At 50.0% G+C, this 15,527-nt stretch overlaps 1 protein-coding gene across 1 annotated transcript in view; it reads left to right on the forward strand.

Annotated features, from left to right (window-relative positions):
• The window catches only part of LOC146830592 (E3 ubiquitin-protein ligase TRIM39-like), a 432,642-nt gene that overhangs the window by 14,967 nt on the left and 402,148 nt on the right, over positions 1-15,527 (forward strand). The window lies entirely within an intron of this gene.

The following is a 15,527-nucleotide window of genomic DNA, read 5'->3' on the forward strand; positions in this document are numbered from 1 at the left end:
AGTGGTAAATGCTATGTAGGTATTCAATCGGTAAAAATTACAGATTCGTAGAAATTCGGAAATTACCGAATCGGTATTTACCGATTCGGTAATGAGGCATACCTTCCCATTGATTGAATCAATGGGAAGGTATGCCTCATTACCGATTCGGTAAATACCGATTCGGTAATGGGGGGAGCACAATCAAGGGTGGCAGGGTGTCACAGTGACACCCTGTTGCACCCCTGATTCCTGCATGTGTGCACATGTGGCACACATACATGCCCTAAGGGCATGTATGTCTGCCACATTGCACACTTCTAAGCGCTTGAAAATGCTTTTACAGAGCCTTTCTTCATTTACCACCAACTATTAGTTGGTGGTAAATACCGACTCCACACGACACCCACACACTCCCTCTACATATCATTACAGGATTCGGTATTTACCGAATCGGTAAAATTACCGATTCGGTAATTTTACCGATTCGGTAAATTACCGAATCCTGTAATGTGCCCCCTACATTGCAAAAGCCTAAATACCGGACGGTAACGGTATAATTACGAAAATCGGCCGTTACCGACCGGTATTGGGCTACCTACATGAGGCCCTTTATGTGACAGGGAGCAACCACGGGAAGTGAGTGGATTGTAGGTTGCTGCTTTGAGTTCATTCTATTACGTCCATCTCCCCACAAGTGCAGCTCATATTTATCATGAAAGGCAAAGTAATGCATAAATGTCTCAAATGAGTGTTGTTCAAACAGTGCAAGATGACAGTCTAGCAGGATTGTGCCTAACATGTTACATTGCACAATTCATTTTTTGGCCAGGTGAGATTAAGTGATTTGCCCAGAATTATGGGATATTGAACTGATGCTGGGACTTGAACCTGATTCCCACTTCCAAAGTTGGCAGCTCTGCTCTAACAACACATCCTCTCCTATGTTCAAGACTCAGCGAATGAAAGACACGGCTAGTGATTTTGAATGCCAGCTCAGTCATGACTCAGGATGCTGATTTGCATGGACCACTCCCATTTCTCTTACTGCAGATAATTGGCTAGATGTCACAAATACCTGTAGAGATATGTACATAAATAGCAGAACCACAGAATACAGGAGTGGCACCTGCACATGGAACCCCCCCCCAAAATGCATGTCTTTTTATTGCCACAAAATGCTCATCTTTTTAACATTCCCAAAGCAAAACTAACATTCCTGTATTGTGATAGCACCAGCCTTTTGCAGAAAGACTGCTATAGTTCTAACCAGACATTTTCAGAACTTAACAACTGAGCTACCTTGAGTGAGGCCCTTCCAGTACCTCTCAGCATTGCTAGTAATGTGCTGGGTTAATTATGTCAGGGTGTACAAGTAAGCATATCAGGAAACTTTATGAACTATGGGGCATATTCTCAAGGATTTATCGCCGAGTTATCTGCACTTTATCGCAGCCAAAGTGGTGATACATTTATTGCACCATTCACAAGCTGGTGCTAACAACCAATATCAACAGATTACCTGCGATAGCAGCTGCAAAAAACATCGCCACAGATGACACTGGCAACTAACGCTAATGAGATGCAGAGTAGGCGTTCCCGTGCAAAAAGCCGCAACAACACCACTTCGCAACATTCTCAACGACCAGCCAGATTTGCGATAAGACCCAAAACAGACTATAAGGCGTGTTAGCAGCAGGGATTTAACACCTGCACCATGAAAGGGAGCCCAGCCCACAGCCACACCTGAAGATCAACAGATGCCATGGAGCCACTGATCATGCAGCTCAGACACCCAAGAGGGCCACAACACCCACCGCCACCACCCACAGGACCCCCCCTACCACCTCCCCCAGACAACCACAGAGCCAGCGCAGACAAAGACAGCGGAGTTTCGGAAAATGCACCAGCCCCACAGACTCAACACCAGAGGATGACATTGCCCACTACAGGCTCAAAAGGACAACCAAACTCCGCATCCTGACCCTCATTGCCCACAGGCTGATGGTACCAACACAGCAGACAACCAACATCCCTCCGCAGACAAAGCAGCTGGCTGTGCTGCTCTTGTTGGCCTCTGGTACCTTCCAAACAACAACTGCCAGAGTCGGCGGAGTCACGCAGCCAGCCCTATCCAAATTCTTCACACCTGTCTTGATGCCATCATCAGCTTGGTACTACAGCACCTGCACTTTCCACACACTGCGCAGGAACAGCTGGAGACCAAGCAAGGCTTCTTCGCCATAGCTGTCTTTCCAAACGTGTTGGAGGCAATGGACTACACACATGTACTCCTCGTGCCCTCTGCCACCACTGCACAAAATCACCATATCAGGAAGCACACACATTCCATCAATGTTCAGGCAATAGTCGACCACCGGGGTCTCTTCACCAATGTCGTCACCAACTGCCCAGGCAGTGAGCATGATCCCTTCATCTTCCGACAGTCCATCATCAACCAGCGCTTTGAGGCTGGCACCTATGGATATGCACTGCTCGTCGGTAAGTAACAACTGAACACACCACACACATCAACTCCACCAACATACAACTCACAACTCTGGGAATGCACACCTTACAAAATCACATACAACATGACAACCAACATGCCCACATACCAGACACGACAATACAACTTACTGTGGCAACCTGGGCTAACCATGTACACAAGCCATCAACGGCATGGCACCTCAGCCAAACAATAGCAGAATGTGGGGAGAGGTGGGAACCAGGCATGTGCAAAGGGGGCAAGTGACCCATGAATGTGAATGTACACAATGCCAAGTGTGGCGTGGTTGTGCCGGACAGTATGCAGACCACGGACATTGCCATGTCGACATACACTGCTGGTGTTTGGAGTGTACTGGACAGTGGACGCAACAATGTTAGCTCAGCCAGTGAGGAAGATCGCAGAAGAGTAGCTTGTTACGTCCCCTCCTGTAAACGTGAGTGTAGTGGGCTGGCCCAGCGTATGCCAGGCCAGCGTAGGGGTGTGAATAAAAAGCTTGCTGCTCTGGGCGTGGTTCTCTTCCGGAACGACCAACGTGTCTTCCAGGGCGGTGCCTCCCACCCCGCCATGACGCCGATGCCGTGAACGGTGGTGCCTGCGATTCTGTGTGCCTGCTGCACACCAGGCCGCTGGTACCCAGAACCGCCTTGCCTGCCCCTGCACAGCCAGGCCTCACTGCTCACCTTCCGACAGCAGCGTGTGTCAAGGAGGGCCCACCACATGCCAGCGCAAGCTCCAAGCCAAAGGCCAGCGACACAGGCCCCATTACTCCTTTCTCCTTGACATACTCCAACGCTGCCTCTGGCCTACACTGTGGTCCAGCAGACATCACACCAACCCAATCCAGTCCAGACCAGGCAGGATACGGCATCGTTGCAGGCGGCACACACGCACAGCTCTGGTGCTCACACCCCCGTCAGCCACAAATCATCGCCACATGCCATTCCAACGTCATGTGTTAGACTCCCAGGAGGAGCTGGCTGAACAGTGGTTGTCCCGTGCTGACCGCTGCCTCCGGCATACACTGCGGTCAAGTAGGTCACACATTTGGAATGAGTCTTGATTTTTGAATGGCAGAGTACATACCATTGAAAGCAAGGAGAGGAGTAAGAGGAAGACGTGGTTCAGTCCGGAGGAAAATAGGATCCCCGTTACGGAGGTGATTGAACACTACCAACAACTGCTCAGGTGCCACTAACTGTGTGCATCGCAAGCCAACAACACGTGGCTGTGGGCCCCCGCTGAGCGATGCCTCAGGCCTACACTGCGGTCAAGTAGGTCACACATGTGGAACTGATTCATGATTACACGATGGCAGAGTACATATGTTCATGGCCTATTTGATATCAGTGTACTCCCTTCGATGTGGTGCCACCAACTCTGTGCATAGCATTCCAACGACCCGTGTCTGTGGGCCCCTTGCTGACCGTTGCCTCCGGCCTACACTGCGGTCCAGTTGGTCACACATTTTGAACTGAGTCATGATTTATTGATTGCAGATTTTATACCATTGTACACGCTTCATCGCAGACTGCATCCCCTTTCACCTCTGGTGCCACTAACTCTGTGCCCCGTAATTCATGGACACTCTCTCGTTGAACTTTTATGGCGTATAAGTCTATGGCCCGGATGTTGTCATCATCATCATGTAGCCGATATTGACTTGGTGTTAAGAATGTGTCCGTAGCATTCATATTGCCTGTGTCTGCTTGGTTCTGCCCTCTGCATCATGCCTTGGAAGAACAGCTTCCACTGTCCCCCGAAACACTCTGCGACAATCACCTTGGACATCGATTAGAACCCGCTCAACTATGGCGCCCCATCTCAGTGCACTGCAAGTCACCGTCCTGTGGCAGTGTGCCTGTGCCGGCCGCTGTGCATCCGGGGCCACTAACTCTGTGCAGCTAGGGAAACAACCTTTACAACGCAGTCATTACATCGCACTACATTTACAATGCAGTCATTACATCGCAACATCCTTTACAACGCATGTCACTACAACGCATCCATTACATTGCATGTGACTACAACGCATGACACTACATCGCATGTCACTACAACGCAGGCCTTACATCGCATGTCATTACAATGCATACCATTACAATGCATACCCTACTGTTGCACTCCCTGGAGTTAGAATAGTAATTTTTACCCCTACACTATCCAACACTTACCCTGCTGTTGCACCCCCTGGAGTTAGAATAGTAATTTTTACCCCTACACTATCCAACACTTACCCTACTGTTGCACCCCCTGGAGTTAGAATAGTAATTTTTACCCCTACACTATCCAACACTTACCTTAAATTCAATGTAATGGTATGCGTTGTAAATGGCATGCGTTGTAAATGTATAATGCGATGTAATGGAATGCGTTGTAAGTGTAGTTTTAAAAAATTTGTTGTAGTGGTATGCAATGTAAATGTATGCATTGTAAAGGATGTTGCGATGTAAAAACTGTGTTGTAAAGGCATGCGTTGTAAATGTATGCATTGTAACGTCATACATACGTGCAGCTCAAGTCATGGACCTCGTCTGACTGACTTTTGTATGGCCTCTGAGTCGATGGCCTGGGTGTCATCAACGTCATGTGCCTGTGGCCCTGCACTGGTCGCTGCCACCTGCCTCAGCTGCAGTCCACCAGGTCTCACACATCAAATCGAGTACGGACCTGCCCGAACCACGCATCACCACAGGATGCACACGCCACCACCGCCAGGACCAACTCCAAACGACAACTGCCAGAGTCGAAAGAGTCTTACAGCCAGGCTATCAGAGTTGCACACATCTGTCGTGGATGCCATCATTATCTTGATACTCTGCTCAGATCTTCAGGTGCCACTGACTCAGTGCACCACAACTCATGGACCGTTTCTGATTGAGTTTTGTGCTGTGGACAACTCACGCAACAATGTCACCTCAGGCAGTGGGGAACACCGGGGACGATGATGAGGAAGATGAGGCAAGTGTGCGGAGGGGAGAAGGCACAGCCAATGGGAGGACAGGAGGCAACAACCAGAAGGCAGGAATGCAGAGTGGAGGTGGTAGTCCAGCTACACACCAGGAGCTATGACTGAGTTTTGTTCTGTGGACAGCGGACGCAACTATGTCACCTCAGGCAGTGCGGAGGGCCTGGGACGATGATGGGGGAGATGTGGCAGGTGTGACACACCCTACTGCAGTTGCAGCAGGGATATCACGGAGGGACACAATCCTAGACAATTTCTCACATGAGCACGCTCAGCTCTGGGGCCCCTACCTCAGTGCACTGCAACTCACGGACCCTTCTGATTGAATATTGGGTGACCTCTGTACTTGCTCCGGCTACCACCATGATGCCTCGCAGTTGTTTGTGTTATGTGGGTGTTTTCTGTTCCTGCTTCAATAGTAATCACTGTTGTAGTTGTTGCCAGCATCAACCACTCCCTGAGGGCTGGTTCACACTCATCCCACACCCATCCAGCAAAGTCATCACTGGCCATGTGAGCCTGGTAATAAACAGTGGCCGGGCGCACGTGTCCGTAGCCAGTTCAACTGACTATCAAAGTGTGTCTGTGTGCTCATTACGTAAGCATGGTGGCCCCCGGGCCCTACCACATTACATTGTGCGGTGTACAGCGGACGCAACCTAGTCACACCAGGCAGTGGGTAAGACCTTGGACATGTAGCTCGGTCCCCCCCCCATTAATACGTTAGAGAAGTGGACTGGGCCGGCGTACGCAAGTCCAGCATAGGGGTGTGAATGACTATCCCAGGGCTCTGGGCGTGGTTCAGTAGTGGGAATGTGCAAATGCGTGTGTCTATGTCGCAGTGTGGGTGTCCGTTGGTGAGTGTAAGTGGTCCCTTATGGGAATTAGACACCCGCATATGTGATCTAGTTCGGCTGCCATGAGATCGAGCCCCATCTGCACCTGTTCAGCCACCTCCCTCTGGCAGTCTAACACCTGGCCTTGGAATGCGATGTGTGCTTGGGTGAGGTGCTGGGAGCCAGCCTTGGTGTTGGGTGCTTCCTGCTGTGTGGTCTGTGCAGGGGGTGGGGTCTCCTCGATGCAGCTGGGCTGCCCTGCTCCTGGAGGTGGGTTGCAGTAGATGTCCATGAGCTGTTGTAGGGCGTCGGTGTGGAGGTCCTCTTCATCATCACTGAAGAGTTGTCTGGTCTGCACTGCAGGAGGTGTTGATTGTCCCTGTGCCATGTGAAGGGATGATGCATGTGAACATTGTGTTGACATGTATGGTAACGCATTGTACAAGTTTACATACAGACTGCATGACAATGTACATTGTGACTGTTTGTGGGGAGCTGACTATTTGATGCGGGACAGTGGACATTTCAATGACATCGCGGATGTGTGTTTGTACTTGGCCATTTTCAACTCACATTTCTCTGCCATGCCAGGAGGGATTGGCCAGTTTCTATGGACAAGCGGCCCCAGTTGTGTCCACTGTTCTGTCTTGGACGTGTTGCGGTTAGTACCACATTGTTGTCAATGTGATGTGCTCTGCATGTTATGTGTGTCTGCTGCATTTTAGGAGAGTCGCCCATGCAGTTCTGATTTTGTTGCCCCTTATCCCTTTCATGCGGTGTGCCTTTTACTTCTGTGCTTCTACAGTGATGAGATGTTGCATACTTGGGTATATTGGTCATTCGGTGGGAGTTTGGGGTCTGGGGCATGGGGTGTCCGCAGATATGTTGTTGACGTCAGGAGTTGTTTGTGCACGTGGATGTGTCAGAGTGCAACTTTTACGGATGTGGTCCACACTCGCCACCTCAGTGTTGTTGCGTGCAACATTTCATGGTATATTGACTGAGGCAATGCTATTCATCATGCAGTGTCAATTGCATTGTCATTGATGCTCACAGACACGCCGCATTGCTGGGTTTGACACATGTGTTGGTTGTGAGATTGGTGGTGTGTGGGACGGGCCCCCTCTGGGCACATAGTAAACTGGGGCCTACTTGCTGTTCCTAGATGTGCTGCAGTGTAGCAAGGGTATGCCTCATTACCGATTCGGTAAATATCGATTCGGTAATGGGGGGAGCACAATCAAGGGTGGCAGGGTGTCACAGTGACACCCTGTTGCACCCCTGATTCCTGCATGTGTGCACATGTGGCACACATACATGCCCTAAGGGCATGTATGTCTGCCACATTGCACACTTCTAAGCGCTTGAAAATGCTTTTACAGAGCCTTTCTTCATTTACCACCAACTATTAGTTGGTGGTAAATACCGACTCCACACGACACCCACACACTCCCTCTACATATCATTACAGGATTCGGTATTTACCGAATCGGTAAAATTACCGATTCGGTAATTTTACCGATTCGGTAAATTACCGAATCCTGTAATGTGCCCCCTACATTGCAAAAGCCTAAATACCGGACGGTAACGGTATAATTACGAAAATCGGCCGTTACCGACCGGTATTGGGCTACCTACATGAGGCCCTTTATGTGACAGGGAGCAACCACGGGAAGTGAGTGGATTGTAGGTTGCTGCTTTGAGTTCATTCTATTACGTCCATCTCCCCACAAGTGCAGCTCATATTTATCATGAAAGGCAAAGTAATGCATAAATGTCTCAAATGAGTGTTGTTCAAACAGTGCAAGATGACAGTCTAGCAGGATTGTGCCTAACATGTTACATTGCACAATTCATTTTTTGGCCAGGTGAGATTAAGTGATTTGCCCAGAATTATGGGATATTGAACTGATGCTGGGACTTGAACCTGATTCCCACTTCCAAAGTTGGCAGCTCTGCTCTAACAACACATCCTCTCCTATGTTCAAGACTCAGCGAATGAAAGACACGGCTAGTGATTTTGAATGCCAGCTCAGTCATGACTCAGGATGCTGATTTGCATGGACCACTCCCATTTCTCTTACTGCAGATAATTGGCTAGATGTCACAAATACCTGTAGAGATATGTACATAAATAGCAGAACCACAGAATACAGGAGTGGCACCTGCACATGGAACCCCCCCCCAAAATGCATGTCTTTTTATTGCCACAAAATGCTCATCTCTTTAACATTCCCAAAGCGAAACTAACATTTCTGTATTGTGATAGCACCAGCCTTTTGCAGAAAGACTGCTATAGTTCTAACCAGACATTTTCAGAACTTAACAACTGAGCTACCTTGAGTGAGGCCCTTCCAGTACCTCTCAGCATTGCTAGTAATGTGCTGGGTTAATTATGTCAGGGTGTACAAGTAAGCATATCAGGAAACTTTATGAACTATGGGGCATATTCTCAAGGATTTATCGCCGAGTTATCTGCACTTTATCGCAGCCAAAGTGGTGATACATTTATTGCACCATTCACAAGCTGGTGCTAACAACCAATATCAACAGATTACCTGCGATAGCAGCTGCAAAAAACATCGCCACAGATGACACTGGCAACTAACGCTAATGAGATGCAGAGTAGGCGTTCCCGTGCAAAAAGCCGCAACAACACCACTTCGCAACATTCTCAACGACCAGCCAGATTTGCGATAAGACCCAAAACAGACTATAAGGCGTGTTAGCAGCAGGGATTTAACACCTGCACCATGAAAGGGAGCCCAGCCCACAGCCACACCTGAAGATCAACAGATGCCATGGAGCCACTGATCATGCAGCTCAGACACCCAAGAGGGCCACAACACCCACCGCCACCACCCACAGGACCCCCCCTACCACCTCCCCCAGACAACCACAGAGCCAGCGCAGACAAAGACAGCGGAGTTTCGGAAAATGCACCAGCCCCACAGACTCAACACCAGAGGATGACATTGCCCACTACAGGCTCAAAAGGACAACCAAACTCCGCATCCTGACCCTCATTGCCCACAGGCTGATGGTACCAACACAGCAGACAACCAACATCCCTCCGCAGACAAAGCAGCTGGCTGTGCTGCTCTTGTTGGCCTCTGGTACCTTCCAAACAACAACTGCCAGAGTCGGCGGAGTCACGCAGCCAGCCCTATCCAAATTCTTCACACCTGTCTTGATGCCATCATCAGCTTGGTACTACAGCACCTGCACTTTCCACACACTGCGCAGGAACAGCTGGAGACCAAGCAAGGCTTCTTCGCCATAGCTGTCTTTCCAAACGTGTTGGAGGCAATGGACTACACACATGTACTCCTCGTGCCCTCTGCCACCACTGCACAAAATCACCATATCAGGAAGCACACACATTCCATCAATGTTCAGGCAATAGTCGACCACCGGGGTCTCTTCACCAATGTCGTCACCAACTGCCCAGGCAGTGAGCATGATCCCTTCATCTTCCGACAGTCCATCATCAACCAGCGCTTTGAGGCTGGCACCTATGGATATGCACTGCTCGTCGGTAAGTAACAACTGAACACACCACACACATCAACTCCACCAACATACAACTCACAACTCTGGGAATGCACACCTTACAAAATCACATACAACATGACAACCAACATGCCCACATACCAGACACGACAATACAACTTACTGTGGCAACCTGGGCTAACCATGTACACAAGCCATCAACGGCATGGCACCTCAGCCAAACAATAGCAGAATGTGGGGAGAGGTGGGAACCAGGCATGTGCAAAGGGGGCAAGTGACCCATGAATGTGAATGTACACAATGCCAAGTGTGGCGTGGTTGTGCCGGACAGTATGCAGACCACGGACATTGCCATGTCGACATACACTGCTGGTGTTTGGAGTGTACTGGACAGTGGACGCAACAATGTTAGCTCAGCCAGTGAGGAAGATCGCAGAAGAGTAGCTTGTTACGTCCCCTCCTGTAAACGTGAGTGTAGTGGGCTGGCCCAGCGTATGCCAGGCCAGCGTAGGGGTGTGAATAAAAAGCTTGCTGCTCTGGGCGTGGTTCTCTTCCGGAACGACCAACGTGTCTTCCAGGGCGGTGCCTCCCACCCCGCCATGACGCCGATGCCGTGAACGGTGGTGCCTGCGATTCTGTGTGCCTGCTGCACACCAGGCCGCTGGTACCCAGAACCGCCTTGCCTGCCCCTGCACAGCCAGGCCTCACTGCTCACCTTCCGACAGCAGCGTGTGTCAAGGAGGGCCCACCACATGCCAGCGCAAGCTCCAAGCCAAAGGCCAGCGACACAGGCCCCATTACTCCTTTCTCCTTGACATACTCCAACGCTGCCTCTGGCCTACACTGTGGTCCAGCAGACATCACACCAACCCAATCCAGTCCAGACCAGGCAGGATACGGCATCGTTGCAGGCGGCACACACGCACAGCTCTGGTGCTCACACCCCCGTCAGCCACAAATCATCGCCACATGCCATTCCAACGTCATGTGTTAGACTCCCAGGAGGAGCTGGCTGAACAGTGGTTGTCCCGTGCTGACCGCTGCCTCCGGCATACACTGCGGTCAAGTAGGTCACACATTTGGAATGAGTCTTGATTTTTGAATGGCAGAGTACATACCATTGAAAGCAAGGAGAGGAGTAAGAGGAAGACGTGGTTCAGTCCGGAGGAAAATAGGATCCCCGTTACGGAGGTGATTGAACACTACCAACAACTGCTCAGGTGCCACTAACTGTGTGCATCGCAAGCCAACAACACGTGGCTGTGGGCCCCCGCTGAGCGATGCCTCAGGCCTACACTGCGGTCAAGTAGGTCACACATGTGGAACTGATTCATGATTACACGATGGCAGAGTACATATGTTCATGGCCTATTTGATATCAGTGTACTCCCTTCGATGTGGTGCCACCAACTCTGTGCATAGCATTCCAACGACCCGTGTCTGTGGGCCCCTTGCTGACCGTTGCCTCCGGCCTACACGGCGGTCCAGTTGGTCACACATTTTGAACTGAGTCATGATTTATTGATTGCAGATTTTATACCATTGTACACGCTTCATCGCAGACTGCATCCCCTTTCACCTCTGGTGCCACTAACTCTGTGCCCCGTAATTCATGGACACTCTCTCGTTGAACTTTTATGGCGTATAAGTCTATGGCCCGGATGTTGTCATCATCATCATGTAGCCGATATTGACTTGGTGTTAAGAATGTGTCCGTAGCATTCATATTGCCTGTGTCTGCTTGGTTCTGCCCTCTGCATCATGCCTTGGAAGAACAGCTTCCACTGTCCCCCGAAACACTCTGCGACAATCACCTTGGACATCGATTAGAACCCGCTCAACTATGGCGCCCCATCTCAGTGCACTGCAAGTCACCGTCCTGTGGCAGTGTGCCTGTGCCGGCCACTGTGCATCCGGGGCCACTAACTCTGTGCAGCTAGGGAAACAACCTTTACAACGCAGTCATTACATCGCACTACATTTACAATGCAGTCATTACATCGCAACATCCTTTACAACGCATGTCACTACAACGCATCCATTACATTGCATGTGACTACAACGCATGACACTACATCGCATGTCACTACAACGCAGGCCTTACATCGCATGTCATTACAATGCATACCATTACAATGCATACCCTACTGTTGCACTCCCTGGAGTTAGAATAGTAATTTTTACCCCTACACTATCCAACACTTACCCTGCTGTTGCACCCCCTGGAGTTAGAATAGTAATTTTTACCCCTACACTATCCAACACTTACCCTACTGTTGCACCCCCTGGAGTTAGAATAGTAATTTTTACCCCTACACTATCCAACACTTACCTTAAATTCAATGTAATGGTATGCGTTGTAAATGGCATGCGTTGTAAATGTATAATGCGATGTAATGGAATGCGTTGTAAGTGTAGTTTTAAAAAATTTGTTGTAGTGGTATGCAATGTAAATGTATGCATTGTAAAGGATGTTGCGATGTAAAAACTGCGTTGTAAAGGCATGCGTTGTAAATGTATGCATTGTAACGTCATACATACGTGCAGCTCAAGTCATGGACCTCGTCTGACTGACTTTTGTATGGCCTCTGAGTCGATGGCCTGGGTGTCATCAACGTCATGTGCCTGTGGCCCTGCACTGGTCGCTGCCACCTGCCTCAGCTGCAGTCCACCAGGTCTCACACATCAAATCGAGTACGGACCTGCCCGAACCACGCATCACCACAGGATGCACACGCCACCACCGCCAGGACCAACTCCAAACGACAACTGCCAGAGTCGAAAGAGTCTTACAGCCAGGCTATCAGAGTTGCACACATCTGTCGTGGATGCCATCATTATCTTGATACTCTGCTCAGATCTTCAGGTGCCACTGACTCAGTGCACCACAACTCATGGACCGTTTCTGATTGAGTTTTGTGCTGTGGACAACTCACGCAACAATGTCACCTCAGGCAGTGGGGAACACCGGGGACGATGATGAGGAAGATGAGGCAAGTGTGCGGAGGGGAGAAGGCACAGCCAATGGGAGGACAGGAGGCAACAACCAGAAGGCAGGAATGCAGAGTGGAGGTGGTAGTCCAGCTACACACCAGGAGCTATGACTGAGTTTTGTTCTGTGGACAGCGGACGCAACTATGTCACCTCAGGCAGTGCGGAGGGCCTGGGACGATGATGGGGGAGATGTGGCAGGTGTGACACACCCTACTGCAGTTGCAGCAGGGATATCACGGAGGGACACAATCCTAGACAATTTCTCACATGAGCACGCTCAGCTCTGGGGCCCCTACCTCAGTGCACTGCAACTCACGGACCCTTCTGATTGAATATTGGGTGACCTCTGTACTTGCTCCGGCTACCACCATGATGCCTCGCAGTTGTTTGTGTTATGTGGGTGTTTTCTGTTCCTGCTTCAATAGTAATCACTGTTGTAGTTGTTGCCAGCATCAACCACTCCCTGAGGGCTGGTTCACACTCATCCCACACCCATCCAGCAAAGTCATCACTGGCCATGTGAGCCTGGTAATAAACAGTGGCCGGGCGCACGTGTCCGTAGCCAGTTCAACTGACTATCAAAGTGTGTCTGTGTGCTCATTACGTAAGCATGGTGGCCCCCGGGCCCTACCACATTACATTGTGCGGTGTACAGCGGACGCAACCTAGTCACACCAGGCAGTGGGTAAGACCTTGGACATGTAGCTCGGTCCCCCCCCCATTAATACGTTAGAGAAGTGGACTGGGCCGGCGTACGCAAGTCCAGCATAGGGGTGTGAATGACTATCCCAGGGCTCTGGGCGTGGTTCAGTAGTGGGAATGTGCAAATGCGTGTGTCTATGTCGCAGTGTGGGTGTCCGTTGGTGAGTGTAAGTGGTCCCTTATGGGAATTAGACACCCGCATATGTGATCTAGTTCGGCTGCCATGAGATCGAGCCCCATCTGCACCTGTTCAGCCACCTCCCTCTGGCAGTCTAACACCTGGCCTTGGAATGCGATGTGTGCTTGGGTGAGGTGCTGGGAGCCAGCCTTGGTGTTGGGTGCTTCCTGCTGTGTGGTCTGTGCAGGGGGTGGGGTCTCCTCGATGCAGCTGGGCTGCCCTGCTCCTGGAGGTGGGTTGCAGTAGATGTCCATGAGCTGTTGTAGGGCGTCGGTGTGGAGGTCCTCTTCATCATCACTGAAGAGTTGTCTGGTCTGCACTGCAGGAGGTGTTGATTGTCCCTGTGCCATGTGAAGGGATGATGCATGTGAACATTGTGTTGACATGTATGGTAACGCATTGTACAAGTTTACATACAGACTGCATGACAATGTACATTGTGACTGTTTGTGGGGAGCTGACTATTTGATACGGGACAGTGGACATTTCAATGACATCGCGGATGTGTGTTTGTACTTGGCCATTTTCAACTCACATTTCTCTGCCATGCCAGGAGGGATTGGCCAGTTTCTATGGACAAGCGGCCCCAGTTGTGTCCACTGTTCTGTCTTGGACGTGTTGCGGTTAGTACCACATTGTTGTCAATGTGATGTGCTCTGCATGTTATGTGTGTCTGCTGCATTTTAGGAGAGTCGCCCATGCAGTTCTGATTTTGTTGCCCCTTATCCCTTTCATGCGGTGTGCCTTTTACTTCTGTGCTTCTACAGTGATGAGATGTTGCATACTTGGGTATATTGGTCATTCGGTGGGAGTTTGGGGTCTGGGGCATGGGGTGTCCGCAGATATGTTGTTGACGTCAGGAGTTGTTTGTGCACGTGGATGTGTCAGAGTGCAACTTTTACGGATGTGGTCCACACTCGCCACCTCAGTGTTGTTGCGTGCAACATTTCATGGTATATTGACTGAGGCAATGCTATTCATCATGCAGTGTCAATTGCATTGTCATTGATGCTCACAGACACGCCGCATTGCTGGGTTTGACACATGTGTTGGTTGTGAGATTGGTGGTGTGTGGGACGGGCCCCCTCTGGGCACATAGTAAACTGGGGCCTACTTGCTGTTCCTAGATGTGCTGCAGTGTAGCAAGGGGATCAGGGACATTCCCCAGAGTCATTGTGGGTGTGCAGTGTGCTCTACTTAACTGTGCATGTGTGCCATTGTGCCCATCTCCCCCCATTCCACCAGTCCCTGGTCATTACTCACCCTGTTGCTGTTGTGTCAGGTCTTGTTGAGCAGTGTCGGGTCCCCCAAGTCCTGCCACCGTCTCCCCACTGTTGACTGTGGAGACCATTTCCTCCATCTCATCCAGCTCCTCCTCTGGTGCTGGACTCTGCTGGGGCCCAATTTTCTTGAATCATTTATCTCAAGAACCCACTCTGGTCGAATGAACCTTTTTACTTGCCCAATAGCGTGGAGGGAGCAAACACAATTATCAAAGAATACCTTCCGCAATTTGACATAATTGAAGACTCGGAGGTCAATTTTTATTCCTTTCGGAATTTTATTATCAGGAAAAACATCTGCAGATACAAGCACCTTAGCACAAGGTTCAACAAATAAATGGATACTAATACAAAAGCCACTCTACGAAGAATCCGCATACGACTGAATATGAACAAAAGCACGGCCTCTAAAAGCATGAGGTAGATAACTACCAAGCTAATGTTGATGTTAGGAATCATTAAACCAAAGCATTTCTGTCCCTACTCTATGCTGGATGACATCCCTGCTTACCATTCCCTTGAGACCCAAGAACTCGTAAAAAGGTGTCAGAAGTGAACTTCCTAA

Source organism: Triturus cristatus, chromosome 5_1 (genome assembly GCF_964204655.1).
Source record: "Triturus cristatus chromosome 5_1, aTriCri1.1, whole genome shotgun sequence".
NCBI lineage: Eukaryota > Metazoa > Chordata > Amphibia > Caudata > Salamandridae > Triturus > Triturus cristatus.